Below are 13,050 nucleotides of genomic sequence, written 5' to 3' on the forward strand. Positions count from 1 at the left end.
CAATGACTGGGGGGGACCCTGGCTAGCGTGGCTGGAGCGCGAACTACCCTGCCTGCCTACCCAAAGCTAAACCCACAGACAAATGGCGGAGATATGACGTGGTTCGGGTATTTATTTACCCGAACCACGTGACAGTTCGGCCAATCAGAGCGCGTTCGGGTCCGAACCACGTGACCCGTTCGGCCAATCACAGCGCTAGCCGAACGTTCGGGGAACGTTCGGCCATGCGCTCTTAGTTCGGCCATATGGCCGAACGGTTTGGCCGAGCACCGTCAGGTGTTCGGCCGAACTCGAACATCACCCGAACAGGGTGATGTTCTGCAGAACCCGAACAGTGGCGAACACTGTTCGCCCAACACTAGTGAAAACCAAGTTTGTTGGTTATGGAAGGCAAGACTTGGCACGCTTTCATTCTCTTAGTTGATTAATTGTGTGTCATTAGTTGATGAGGTGGTTACAAACTGTGCTGGTGAAGGTGAACTGTTTACTCCTTTCCATGAAGAGCTTAGTCTGTGTTGCAGCAGACAAGTTTCCAGGGATGGACTTTTGAGGGCCATCTTTGGTGCACTTTCAGCATCTTTTAGGTAACACGGCTTCGGTTTCCAGTTTAAAATGTGACTCTGGTGGGACTCGAACCCACAACCTTTGAATGCCTACATTTCACTAGAAGTCCAATGCGCTATCCATTGCGCCACAGAGCCGAGCTTGCACTGACTATTTTTGCCAGGCACCTTCAAATGAAAAATATCTGCTTTTACCCATTTGTTCGTGGCATTTCAGGATGTATGCAGGCTACCTTTTTGTTATATAAGAAGAAAGAGTACAGCATCTGGCTATCTCCCAAATGTTACTCTGGATTATTTCAGCAGTCCCATCTCACTCTCATCAAACACCTGTTTCATTACATAACAAGCTATCATCACAACCCGTCTTCTAGATTTCTAAGAAAAATCAAAAACTTTCTGAGTCTACTACCTGTAACCTGCTAAACTTTCAACACTCAGCAGCAGAGATGGTTGTACTTACCAACATCTGACCTCTCAAATCCACTTCTTTTGTTTCATTTAATGAAATTGGTGCCACTTATTAAAAAAACCCATCATGAATGCTTCAGGAACTGAGACGCTCCACATTTCAAAATGTGAATTTGTTTGCACGTCCAAGGTGATATCCTTTGTGCTGCACAACAATGCTCATGCAGCTTGCTTTGCATACTACATCTGGAGAAGATATACATTTTAGGAATGAAGCCCTTGATGGGATATTCTTCAATGATGTCCCTATGGAATCTCAAGGGCGGCTTGTTGTTTAAATTTAGGAACAAAGCTAGATTTATCATTAGTAAAAACCAAGTTTGTTGGTTATGGAAGGCAAGACTTGGCACGCTTTCATTCTCTTAGTTGATTAATTGTGTGTCATTAGTTGATGAGGTGGTTACAAACTGTGCTGGTGAAGGTGAACTGTTTACTCCTTTCCATGAAGAGCTTAGTCTGTGTTGCAGCAGACAAATTTCCAGGGATGGACTTTTGAGGGCCATCTTCGGTGCACTTTCAGCATCTTTTAGGTAACACGGCTTCGGTTTCCAGTTTAAAATGCGACTCTGGTGGGACTCGAACCCACAACCTTTGAATGCCTACATTTCACTAGAAGTCCAATGCGCTATCCATTGCGCCACAGAGCCGAGCTTGCACTGACTGTTTTTGCCAGGCACCTTCAAATGAAAAATATCTGCTTTTACCCATTTGTTCGTGGCATTTCAGGATGTATGCAGGCTACCTTTTTGTTATATAAGAAGAAAGAGTACCGCATCTGACTATCTCCCAAATGTTACTCTGGATTATTTCAGCAGTCCCATCTCACTCTCATCAAACACCTGTTTCATTACATAACAAGCTATCATCACAACCCGTCTTCTAGATTTCTAAGAAAAATCAAAAACTTTCTGAGTCTACTACCTGTAACCTGCTAAACTTTCAATACTCAGCAGCAGAGATGGTTGTACTTACCAACATCTGACCTCTCAAATCCACTTCTTTTGTTTCATTTAATGAAATTGGTGCCACTCATTAAAAAAAACCCATCATGAATGCTTCAGGAACTGAGACGCTCCACATTTCAAAATGTGAATTTGTTTGCACGTCCAAGGTGATATCCTTTGTGCTGCACAACAATGCTCATGCAGCTTGCTTTGCATACTACATCTGGAGAAGATATACATTTTAGGAATGAAGCCCTTGATGGGATATTCTTAAATGATGTCCCTATGGAATCTCAAGGGCGGCTTGTTGTTTAAATTTAGGAACAAAGCTAGATTTATCATTAGTGAAAACCAAGTTTGTTGGTTATGGAAGGCAAGACTTGGCACGCTTTCATTCTCTTAGTTGATTAATTGTGTGTCATTAGTTGATGAGGTGGTTACAAACTGTGCTGGTGAAGGTGAACTGTTTACTCCTTTCCATGAAGAGCTTAGTCTGTGTTGCAGCAGACAAGTTTCCAGGGATGGACTTTTGAGGGCCATCTTCGGTGCACTTTCAGCATCTTTTAGGTAACACGGCTTCAGTTTCCAGTTTAAAATGCCACTCTGGTGGGACTCAAATCCACAACATTTGAATGCCTACATTTCACTAGAAGTCCAATGCGCTATCCATTGCGCCACAGAGCCGAGCTTGCACTGACTGTTTTTGCCAGGCACCTTCAAATGAAAAATATCTGCTTTTACCCATTTGTTCGTGGCATTTCAGGATGTATGCAGGCTACCTTTTTGTTATATAAGAAGAAAGAGTACAGCATCTGGCTATCTCCCAAATGTTACTCTGGATTATTTCAGCAGTCCCATCTCACTCTCATCAAACACCTGTTTCATTACATAACAAGCTATCATCACAACCCGTCTTCTAGATTTCTAAGAAAAATCAAAAACTTTCTGAGTCTACTACCTGTAACCTGCTAAACTTTCAATACTCAGCAGCAGAGATGGTTGTACTTACCAACATCTGACCTCTCAAATCCACTTCTTTTGTTTCATTTAATGAAATTGGTGCCACTCATTAAAAAAAACCCATCATGAATGCTTCAGGAACTGAGACGCTCCACATTTCAAAATGTGAATTTGTTTGCACGTCCAAGGTGATATCCTTTGTGCTGCACAACAATGCTCATGCAGCTTGCTTTGCATACTACATCTGGAGAAGATATACATTTTAGGAATGAAGCCCTTGATGGGATATTCTTAAATGATGTCCCTATGGAATCTCAAGGGCGGCTTGTTGTTTAAATTTAGGAACAAAGCTAGATTTATCATTAGTGAAAACCAAGTTTGTTGGTTATGGAAGGCAAGACTTGGCACGCTTTCATTCTCTTAGTTGATTAATTGTGTGTCATTAGTTGATGAGGTGGTTACAAACTGTGCTGGTGAAGGTGAACTGTTTACTCCTTTCCATGAAGAGCTTAGTCTGTGTTGCAGCAGACAAGTTTCCAGGGATGGACTTTTGAGGGCCATCTTCGGTGCACTTTCAGCATCTTTTAGGTAACACGGCTTCAGTTTCCAGTTTAAAATGCGACTCTGGTGGGACTCAAATCCACAACATTTGAATGCCTATATTTTACTAGAAGTCCAATGCGCTATCCATTGCGCCACAGAGCCGAGCTTGCACTGATAGTTTTTGCCAGGCACCTTCAAATGAAAAATATCTGCTTTTACCCATTTGTTCGTGGCATTTCAGGATGTATGCAGGCTACCTTTTTGTTATATAAGAAGAAAGAGTACAGCATCTGGCTATCTCCCAAATGTTACTCTGGATTATTTCAGCAGTCCCATCTCACTCTCATCAAACACCTGTTTCATTACATAACAAGCTATCATCACAACCCGTCTTCTAGATTTCTAAGAAAAATCAAAAACTTTCTGAGTCTACTACCTGTAACCTGCTAAACTTTCAATACTCAGCAGCAGAGATGGTTGTACTTACCAACATCTGACCTCTCAAATCCACTTCTTTTGTTTCATTTAATGAAATTGGTGCTACTCTTAAAAAAAACCCCATCATGAATGCTTACAGGAACTGAGACGCTCCACATTTCAAAATGTGAATTTGTTTGCACGTCCAAGGTGATATCCTTTGTGCTGCACAACAATGCTCATGCAGCTTGCTTTGCATACTACATCTGGAGAAGATATACATTTTAGGAATGAAGCCCTTGATGGGATATTCTTAAATGATGTCCCTAAGGAATCTCAAGGGCGGCTTGTTGTTTAAATTTAGGAACAAAGCTAGATTTATCATTAGCGAAAACCAAGTTTGTTGGTTATGGAAGGCAAGACTTGGCACGCTTTCATTCTCTTAGTTGATTAATAGTGTGTCATTAGTTGATGAGGTGGTTACAAACTGTGCTGGTGAAGGTGAACTGTTTACTCCTGTCCATGAAGAGCTTAGTCTGTGTTGCAGCAGACAAGTTTCCAGGGATGGACTCTTGAGGGCCATCTTCGGTGCACTTTCAGCATCTTTTAGGTAACACGGCTTCGGTTTCCAGTTTAAAATGCGACTCTGGTGGGACTCGAACCCACAACCTTTGAATGCCTACATTTCACTAGAAGTCCAATGCGCTATCCATTGCGCCACAGAGCCAAGCTTGCACTGCTTGTTTTTGCCAGGCACCTTCAAATGAAAAATATCTGCTTTTACCCATTTGTTCGTTGCATTTCAGGATGTATGCAGGCTAACTTTTTGTTATATAAGAAGAAAGAGTACAGCATCTGGCTATCTCCCAAATGTTACTCTGGATTATTTCAGCAGTCCCATCTCACTCTCATCAAACACCTGTTTCATTACATAACAAGCTATCATCACAACCCGTCTTCTAGATTTCTAAGAAAAATCAAAAACTTTCTGAGTCTACTACCTGTAACCTGCTAAACTTTCAATACTCAGCAGCAGAGATGGTTGTACTTACCAACATCTGACCTCTCAAATCCACTTCTTTTGTTTCATTTAATGAAATTGGTGCCACTCATTAAAAAAAACCCATCATGAATGCTTCAGGAACTGAGACGCTCCACATTTCAAAATGTGAATTTGTTTCCACGTCCAAGGTGATATCCTTTGTGCTGCATAACAATGCTCATGCAGCTTGCTTTGCATACTACATCTGGAGAAGATATACATTTTAGGAATGAAGCCCTTGATGGGATATTCTTCAATGATGTCCCTATGGAATCTCAAGGGCGGCTTGTTGTTAAAATTTAGGAACACAGCTAGATTTATCATTAGCAAAAACCAAGTTTGTTGGTTATGGAAGGCAAGACTTGGCACGCTTTCATTCTCTTAGTTGATTAATTGTGTGTCATTAGTTGATGAGGTGGTTACAAACTGTGCTGGTGAAGGTGAACTGTTTACTCCTTTCCATGAAGAGCTTAGTCTGTGTTGCAGCAGACAAGTTTCCAGGGATGGACTTTTGAGGGCCATCTTCGGTGCACTTTCAGCATCTTTTAGGTAACACGGCTTCGGTTTCCAGTTTAAAATGCAACTCTGGTGGGACTCGAACCCACAACCTTTGAATACCTACATTTCATTAGAAGTCCAATGCGCTATCCATTGCGCCACAGAGCCAAGCTTGCACTGACTGTTTTTGCCAGGCACCTTCAAATGAAAAATATCTGCTTTTACCCATTTGTTCGTGGCATTTCAGGATGTATGCAGGCTACCTTTTTGTTATATAAGAAGAAAGAGTACAGCATCTGGCTATCTCCCAAATGTTACTCTGGATTATTTCAGCAGTCCCATCTCACTCTCATCAAACACCTGTTTCATTACATAACAAGCTATCATCACAACCCGTCTTCTAGATTTCTAAGAAAAATCAAAAACTTTCTGAGTCTACTACCTGTAACCTGCTAAACTTTCAATACTCAGCAGCAGAGATGGTTGTACTTACCAACATCTGACCTCTCAAATCCACTTCTTTTGTTTCATTTAATGAATTTGGTGCCACTCATTAAAAAAAACCCATCATGAATGCTTCAGGAACTGAGACGCTCCACATTTCAAAATGTGAATTTGTTTGCACGTCCAAGGTGATATCCTTTGTGCTGCACAACAATGCTCATGCAGCTTGCTTTGCATACTACATCTGGAGAAGATATACATTTTAGGAATGAAGCCCTTGATAGGATATTCTTAAATGATGTCCCTAAGGAATCTCAAGGGCGGCTTGTTGTTTAAATTTAGGAACAAAGCTAGATTTATAATTAGCGAAAACCAAGTTTGTTGGTTATGGAAGGCAAGACTTGGCACGCTTTCATTCTCTTAGTTGATTAATTGTGTGTCATTAGTTGATGAGGTGGTTACAAACTGTGCTGGTGAAGGTGAACTGTTTACTCCTTTCCATGAAGAGCTTAGTCTGTGTTGCAGCAGACAAGTTTCCAGGGATGGACTCTTGAGGGCCATCTTTGGTGCACTTTCAGCATCTTTTAGGTAACACGGCTTCGGTTTCCAGTTTAAAATGCGACTCTGGTGGGACTCGAACCCACAACCTTTGAATGCCTACATTTCACTAGAAGTCCAATGCACTATCCATTGCGCCACAGAGCCGAGCTTGCACTGCCTGTTTTTGCCAGGCACCTTCAAATGAAAAATATCTGCTTTTACCCTTTTGTTCGTTGCATTTCAGGATGTATGCAGGCTACCTTTTTGTTATATAAGAAGAAAGAGTACAGCATCTGGCTATCTCCCAAATGCTACTCTGGATTATTTCAGCAGTCCCATCTCACTCTCATCAAACACCTGTTTCATTACATAACAAGCTATCATCACAACCCATCTTCTAGATTTCTAAGAAAAATCAAAAACTTTCTGAGTCTACTACCTGTAACCTGCTAAACTTTCAACACTCAGCAGCAGAGATGGTTGTACTTACCAACATCTGACCTCTCAAATCCACTTCTTTTGTTTCATTTAATGAAATTGGTGCCACTCATTAAAAAAACCCATCATGAATGCTTCAGGAACTGAGACGCTCCACATTTCAAAATGTGAATTTGTTTGCACGTCCAAGGTGATATCCTTTGTGCTGCACAACAATGCTCATGCAGCTTGCTTTGCATACTACATCTGGAGAAGATATACATTTTAGGAATGAAGCCCTTGATGGGATATTCTTCAATGATGTCCCTATGGAATCTCAAGGGCGGCTTGTTGTTTAAATTTAGGAACAAAGCTAGATTTATCATTAGTGAAAACAAAGTTTGTTGGTTATGGAAGGCAAGACTTGGCACGCTTTCATTCTCTTAGTTGATTAATTCTGTTTTATTAGTTGATGAGGTGGTTACAAACTGTGCTGGTGAAGGTGAACTGTTTACTCCTTTCCATGAAGAGCTTAGTCTGTGTTGCAGCAGACAAGTTTCCAGGGATGGACTTTTGAGGGCCATCTTTGGTGTACTTTCAGCATCTTTTAGGTAACACGGCTTCGGTTTCCAGTTTAAAATGTGACTCTGGTGGGACTCGAACCCACAACCTTTGAATGCCTACATTTCACTAGAAGTCCAATGCGCTATCCATTGCGCCACAAAGCCGAGCTTGCACTGACTGTTTTTGCCAGGCACCTTCAAATGAAAAATATCTGCTTTTACCCATTTGTTTGTGGCATTTCAGGATGTATGCAGGCTACCTTTTTGTTATATAAGAAGAAAGAGTACAGCATCTGGCTATCTCCCAAATGTTACTCTGGATTATTTCAGCAGTCCCATCTCACTCTCATCAAACACCTGTTTCATTACATAACAAGCTATCATCACAACCCGTCTTCTAGATTTCTAAGAAAAATCAAAAACTTTCTGAGTCTACTACCTGTAACCTGCTAAACTTTCAACACTCAGCAGCAGAGATGGTTGTACTTACCAACATCTGACCTCTCAAATCCACTTCTTTTGTTTCATGTAATGAAATTGGTGCCACTCATTAAAAAAACCCATCATGAATGCTTCAGGAACTGAGACGCTCCACATTTCAAAATGTGAATTTGTTTGCACGTCCAAGGTGATATCCTTTGTGCTGCACAACAATGCTCATGCAGCTTGCTTTGCATACTACATCTGGAGAAGATATACATTTTAGGAATGAAGCCCTTGATGGGATATTCTTCAATGATGTCCCTATGGAATCTCAAGGGCGGCTTGTTGTTTAAATTTAGGAACAAAGCTAGATTTATCATTAGTAAAAACCAAGTTTGTTGGTTTTGGAAGGCAAGACTTGGCACGCTTTCATTCTCTTAGTTGATTAATTGTGTGTCATTAGTTGATGAGGTGGTTACAAACTGTGCTGGTGAAGGTGAACTGTTTACTCCTTTCCATGAAGAGCTTAGTCTGTGTTGCAGCAGACAAGTTTCCAGGGATGGACTTTTGAGGGCCATCTTCGGTGCACTTTCAGCATCTTTTAGGTAACACGGCTTCGGTTTCCAGTTTAAAATGCGACTCTGGTGGGACTCGAACCCACAACCTTTGAATGCCTACATTTCACTAGAAGTCCAATGCGCTATCCATTGCGCCACAGAGCCGAGCTTGCACTGACTGTTTTTGCCAGGCACCTTCAAATGAAAAATATCTGCTTTTACCCATTTGTTCGTGGCATTTCAGGATGTATGCAGGCTACCTTTTTGTTATATAAGAAGAAAGAGTACAGCATCTGGCTATCTCCCAAATGTTACTCTGGATTATTTCAGCAGTCCCATCTCACTCTCATCAAACACCTGTTTCATTACATAACAAGCTATCATCACAACCCGTCTTCTAGATTTCTAAGAAAAATCAAAAACTTTCTGAGTCTACTACCTGTAACCTGCTAAACTTTCAATACTCAGCAGCAGAGATGGTTGTACTTACCAACATCTGACCTCTCAAATCCACTTCTTTTGTTTCATTTAATGAAATTGGTGCTACTCATTAAAAAAAACCCATCATGAATGCTTACAGGAACTGAGACGCTCCACATTTCAAAATGTGAATTTGTTTGCACGTCCAAGGTGATATCCTTTGTGCTGCACAACAATGCTCATGCAGCTTGCTTTGCATACTACATCTGGAGAAGATATACATTTTAGGAATGAAGCCCTTGATGGGATATTCTTAAATGATGTCCCTAAGGAATCTCAAGGGCGGCTTGTTGTTTAAATTTAGGAACAAAGCTAGATTTATCATTAGCGAAAACCAAGTTTGTTGGTTATGGAAGGCAAGACTTGGCACGCTTTCATTCTCTTAGTTGATTAATAGTGTGTCATTAGTTGATGAGGTGGTTACAAACTGTGCTGGTGAAGGTGAACTGTTTACTCCTGTCCATGAAGAGCTTAGTCTGTGTTGCAGCAGACAAGTTTCCAGGGATGGACTCTTGAGGGCCATCTTCGGTGCACTTTCAGCATCTTTTAGGTAACACGGCTTCGGTTTCCAGTTTAAAATGCGACTCTGGTGGGACTCGAACCCACAACCTTTGAATGCCTACATTTCACTAGAAGTCCAATGCGCTATCCATTGCGCCACAGAGCCGAGCTTGCACACCCTGTTTTTGCCAGGCCCCTTCAAATGAAAAATATCTGCTTTTACCCATTTGTTCATGGCATTTCAGGATGTATGCAGGCTACCTTTTTGTTATATAAGAAGAAAGATTACAGCATCTGGCTATCTCCCAAATGTTACTCTGGATTATTTCAGCAGTCCCATCTCACTCTCATCAAACACCTGTTTCATTACATAACAAGCTATCATCACAACCCGTCTTCTAGATTTCTAAGAAAAATCTAAAACTTTCTGAGTCTACTACCTGTAACCTGCTAAACTTTCAACACTCAGCAGCAGAGATGGTTGTACTTACCAACATCTGACCTCTCAAATCCACTTCTTTTGTTTCATTTAATGAAATTGGTGCCACTCATTAAAAAAAACCCATCATGAATGCTTCAGGAACTGAGACACTCCACATTTCAAAATGTGAATTTGTTTGCACGTCCAAGGTGATATCCTTTGTGCTGCATAACAATGCTTATGCAGCTTGCTTTGCATACTACATCTGGAGAAGATATACATTTTAGGAATGAAGCCCTTGATGGGATATTCTTAAATGATGTCCCTATGGAATCTCAAGGGCGGCTTGTTGTTTAAATTTAGGAACAAAGCTAGATTTAACATTAGTGAAAACCAAGTTTGTTGGTTATGGAAGGCAAGACTTGGCACGCTTTCATTCTCTTAGTTGATTAATTGTGTGTCATTAGTTGATGAGGTGGTTACAAACTGTGCTGGTGAAGGTGAACTGTTTACTCCTTTCCATGAAAAGCTTAGTCTGTGTTGCAGCAGACAAGTTTCCAGGGATGGACTTTTGAGGGCCATCTTCGGTGCACTTTCAGCATCTTTTAGGTAACACGGCTTCGGATTGCAGTTTAAAATGCGACTCTGGTGGGACTCGAACCCACAACCTTTGAATGCCTACATTTTACTAGAAGCCCAATGCGCTATCCTTTGCGCCACAGAGCCAAGCTTGCACTGCCTATTTTTGCCAGGCACCTTCAAATGAAAAATATCTGCTTTTACCCATTTGTTCGTGGCATTTCAGGATGTATGCAGGCTACCTTTTTGTTATATAAGAAGAAAGAGTACAGCATCTGGCTATCTCCCAAATGTTACTCTGGATTATTTCAGCAGTCCCATCTCACTCTCATCAAACACCTGTTTCATTACATAACAAGCTATCATCACAACCCGTCTTCTAGATTTCTAAGAAAAATCAAAAACTTTCTGAGTCTACTACCTGTAACCTGCTAAACTTTCAATACTCAGCAGCAGAGATGGTTGTACTTACCAACATCTGACCTCTCAAATCCACTTCTTTTGTTTCATTTAATGAAATTGGTGCCACTCATTAAAAAAAACCCATCATGAATGCTTCAGGAACTGAGACGCTCCACATTTCAAAATGTGAATTTGTTTGCACGTCCAAGGTGATATCCTTTGTGCTGCATAACAATGCTCATGCAGCTTGCTTTGCATATTACATCTGGAGAAGATATACATTTTAGGAATGAAGCCCTTGATGGGATATTCTTCAATGATGTCCCTATGGAATCTCAAGGGCGGCTTGTTGTTTAAATTTAGGAACACAGCTAGATTTATCATTAGCAAAAACCAAGTTTGTTGGTTATGGAAGGCAAGACTTGGCACGCTTTCATTCTCTTAGTTGATTAATTGTGTGTCATTAGTTGATGAGGTGGTTACAAACTGTGCTGGTGAAGGTGAACTGTTTACTCCTTTCCATGAAGAACTTAGTCTGTGTTGCAGCGGACAAGTTTCCAGGGATGGACTTTTGAGGGCCATCTTCGGTGCACTTTCAGCATCTTTTAGGTAACACGGCTTCGGTTTCCAGTTTAAAATGCGACTGTGGTTGGACTCGAACCCACAACCTTTGAATGCCTACATTTCACTAGAAGTCCAATGCGCTATCCATTGCGCCACAGAGCCGAGCTTGCACTGACTGTTTTTGCCAGGCACCTTCAAATGAAAAATATCTGCTTTTACCCATTTGTTCGTGGCATTTCAGGATGTATGCAGGCTACCTTTTTGTTATATAAGAAGAAAGAGTACAGCATCTGGCTATCTCCCAAATGTTACTCTGGATTATTTCAGCAGTCCCATCTCACTCTCATCAAACACCTGTTTCATTACATAACAAGCTATCATCACAACCCGTCTTCTAGATTTCTAAGAAAAATCAAAAACTTTCTGAGTCTACTACCTGTAACCTGCTAAACTTTCAATACTCAGCAGCAGAGATGGTTGTACTTACCAACATCTGACCTCTCAAATCCACTTCTTTTGTTTCATTTAATGAAATTGGTGCCACTCATTAAAAAAAACCCATCATGAATGCTTCAGGAACTGAGACGCTCCACATTTCAAAATGTGAATTTGTTTGCACGTCCAAGGTGATATCCTTTGTGCTGCACAACAATGCTCATGCAGCTTGCTTTGCATACTACATCTGGAGAAGATATACATTTTAGGAATGAAGCCCTTGATGGGATATTCTTAAATGATGTCCCTATGGAATCTCAAGGGCGGCTTGTTGTTTAAATTTAGGAACAAAGCTAGATTTATCATTAGTGAAAACCAAGTTTGTTGGTTATGGAAGGCAAGACTTGGCACGCTTTCATTCTCTTAGTTGATTAATTGTGTGTCATTAGTTGATGAGGTGGTTACAAACTGTGCTGGTGAAGGTGAACTGTTTACTCCTTTCCATGAAGAACTTAGTCTGTGTTGCAGCGGACAAGTTTCCAGGGATGGACTTTTGAGGGCCATCTTCGGTGCACTTTCAGCATCTTTTAGGTAACACGGCTTCGGTTTCCAGTTTAAAATGCGACTCTGGTGGGACTCGAACCCACAACCTTTGAATGCCTACATTTCACTAGAAGTCCAATGCGCTATCCATTGCGCCACAGAGCCGAGCTTGCACTGAATGTTTTTGCCAGGCACCTTCAAATGAAAAATATCTGCTTTTACCCATTTGTTCGTGGCATTTCAGGATGTATGCAGGCTACCTTTTTGTTATATAAGAAGAAAGAGTACAGCATCTGGCTATCTCCCAAATGTTACTCTGGATTATTTCAGCAGTCCCATCTCACTCTCATCAAACACCTGTTTCATTACATAACAAGCTATCATCACAACCCGTCTTCTAGATTTCTAAGAAAAATCAAAAACTTTCTGAGTCTACTACCTGTAACCTGCTAAACTTTCAATACTCAGCAGCAGAGATGGTTGTACTTACCAACATCTGACCTCTCAAATCCACTTCTTTTGTTTCATTTAATGAAACTGGTGCCACTCATTAAAAAAAACCCCATCATGAATGCTTCAGGAACTGAGACGCTCCACATTTCAAAATGTGAATTTGTTTGCACGTCCAAGGTGATATCCTTTGTGCTGCATAACAATGCTCATGCAGCTTGCTTTGCATACTACATCTGGAGAAGATATACATTTTAGGAATGAAGCCCTTGATGGGATATTCTTAAATGATG

The 13,050-nt window shown here is 41.0% G+C and overlaps 10 non-coding genes across 10 annotated transcripts; all 10 read right to left on the reverse strand.

Annotated features, from left to right (window-relative positions):
• Positions 1 to 615: 615 nt before the first annotated feature.
• Positions 616 to 701, reverse strand: TRNAR-UCU (transfer RNA arginine (anticodon UCU)). Its single transcript is given in 2 exon segments — positions 616 to 651; positions 665 to 701. It is a non-coding gene; the product is annotated as a tRNA-Arg (tRNA).
• Positions 702 to 1,595: 894 nt separating this feature from the next.
• On the reverse strand, positions 1,596 to 1,681 carry TRNAR-UCU (transfer RNA arginine (anticodon UCU)). The gene is given in 2 exon segments: positions 1,596 to 1,631; positions 1,645 to 1,681. It is a non-coding gene; the product is annotated as a tRNA-Arg (tRNA).
• A 2,858-nt stretch (positions 1,682 to 4,539) lies between these two features.
• Positions 4,540 to 4,625, reverse strand: TRNAR-UCU (transfer RNA arginine (anticodon UCU)). Its single transcript is given in 2 exon segments — positions 4,540 to 4,575; positions 4,589 to 4,625. It is a non-coding gene; the product is annotated as a tRNA-Arg (tRNA).
• An 895-nt stretch (positions 4,626 to 5,520) lies between these two features.
• TRNAR-UCU (transfer RNA arginine (anticodon UCU)) lies at positions 5,521 to 5,606 on the reverse strand. Its single transcript is given in 2 exon segments — positions 5,521 to 5,556; positions 5,570 to 5,606. It is a non-coding gene; the product is annotated as a tRNA-Arg (tRNA).
• Positions 5,607 to 6,501: 895 nt separating this feature from the next.
• Positions 6,502 to 6,587, reverse strand: TRNAR-UCU (transfer RNA arginine (anticodon UCU)). Its single transcript is given in 2 exon segments — positions 6,502 to 6,537; positions 6,551 to 6,587. It is a non-coding gene; the product is annotated as a tRNA-Arg (tRNA).
• An 894-nt stretch (positions 6,588 to 7,481) lies between these two features.
• TRNAR-UCU (transfer RNA arginine (anticodon UCU)) lies at positions 7,482 to 7,567 on the reverse strand. Its single transcript is given in 2 exon segments — positions 7,482 to 7,517; positions 7,531 to 7,567. It is a non-coding gene; the product is annotated as a tRNA-Arg (tRNA).
• An 894-nt stretch (positions 7,568 to 8,461) lies between these two features.
• TRNAR-UCU (transfer RNA arginine (anticodon UCU)) lies at positions 8,462 to 8,547 on the reverse strand. The gene is given in 2 exon segments: positions 8,462 to 8,497; positions 8,511 to 8,547. It is a non-coding gene; the product is annotated as a tRNA-Arg (tRNA).
• An 896-nt stretch (positions 8,548 to 9,443) lies between these two features.
• On the reverse strand, positions 9,444 to 9,529 carry TRNAR-UCU (transfer RNA arginine (anticodon UCU)). Its single transcript is given in 2 exon segments — positions 9,444 to 9,479; positions 9,493 to 9,529. It is a non-coding gene; the product is annotated as a tRNA-Arg (tRNA).
• Positions 9,530 to 10,424: 895 nt separating this feature from the next.
• TRNAR-UCU (transfer RNA arginine (anticodon UCU)) lies at positions 10,425 to 10,510 on the reverse strand. The gene is given in 2 exon segments: positions 10,425 to 10,460; positions 10,474 to 10,510. It is a non-coding gene; the product is annotated as a tRNA-Arg (tRNA).
• Positions 10,511 to 12,386: 1,876 nt separating this feature from the next.
• Positions 12,387 to 12,472, reverse strand: TRNAR-UCU (transfer RNA arginine (anticodon UCU)). The gene is given in 2 exon segments: positions 12,387 to 12,422; positions 12,436 to 12,472. It is a non-coding gene; the product is annotated as a tRNA-Arg (tRNA).
• Between the last annotated feature and the right edge of the window lie 578 nt (positions 12,473 to 13,050).

Source organism: Hyperolius riggenbachi, chromosome 8 (assembly GCF_040937935.1).
Source record: "Hyperolius riggenbachi isolate aHypRig1 chromosome 8, aHypRig1.pri, whole genome shotgun sequence".
NCBI classification, from domain to species: domain Eukaryota; kingdom Metazoa; phylum Chordata; class Amphibia; order Anura; family Hyperoliidae; genus Hyperolius; species Hyperolius riggenbachi.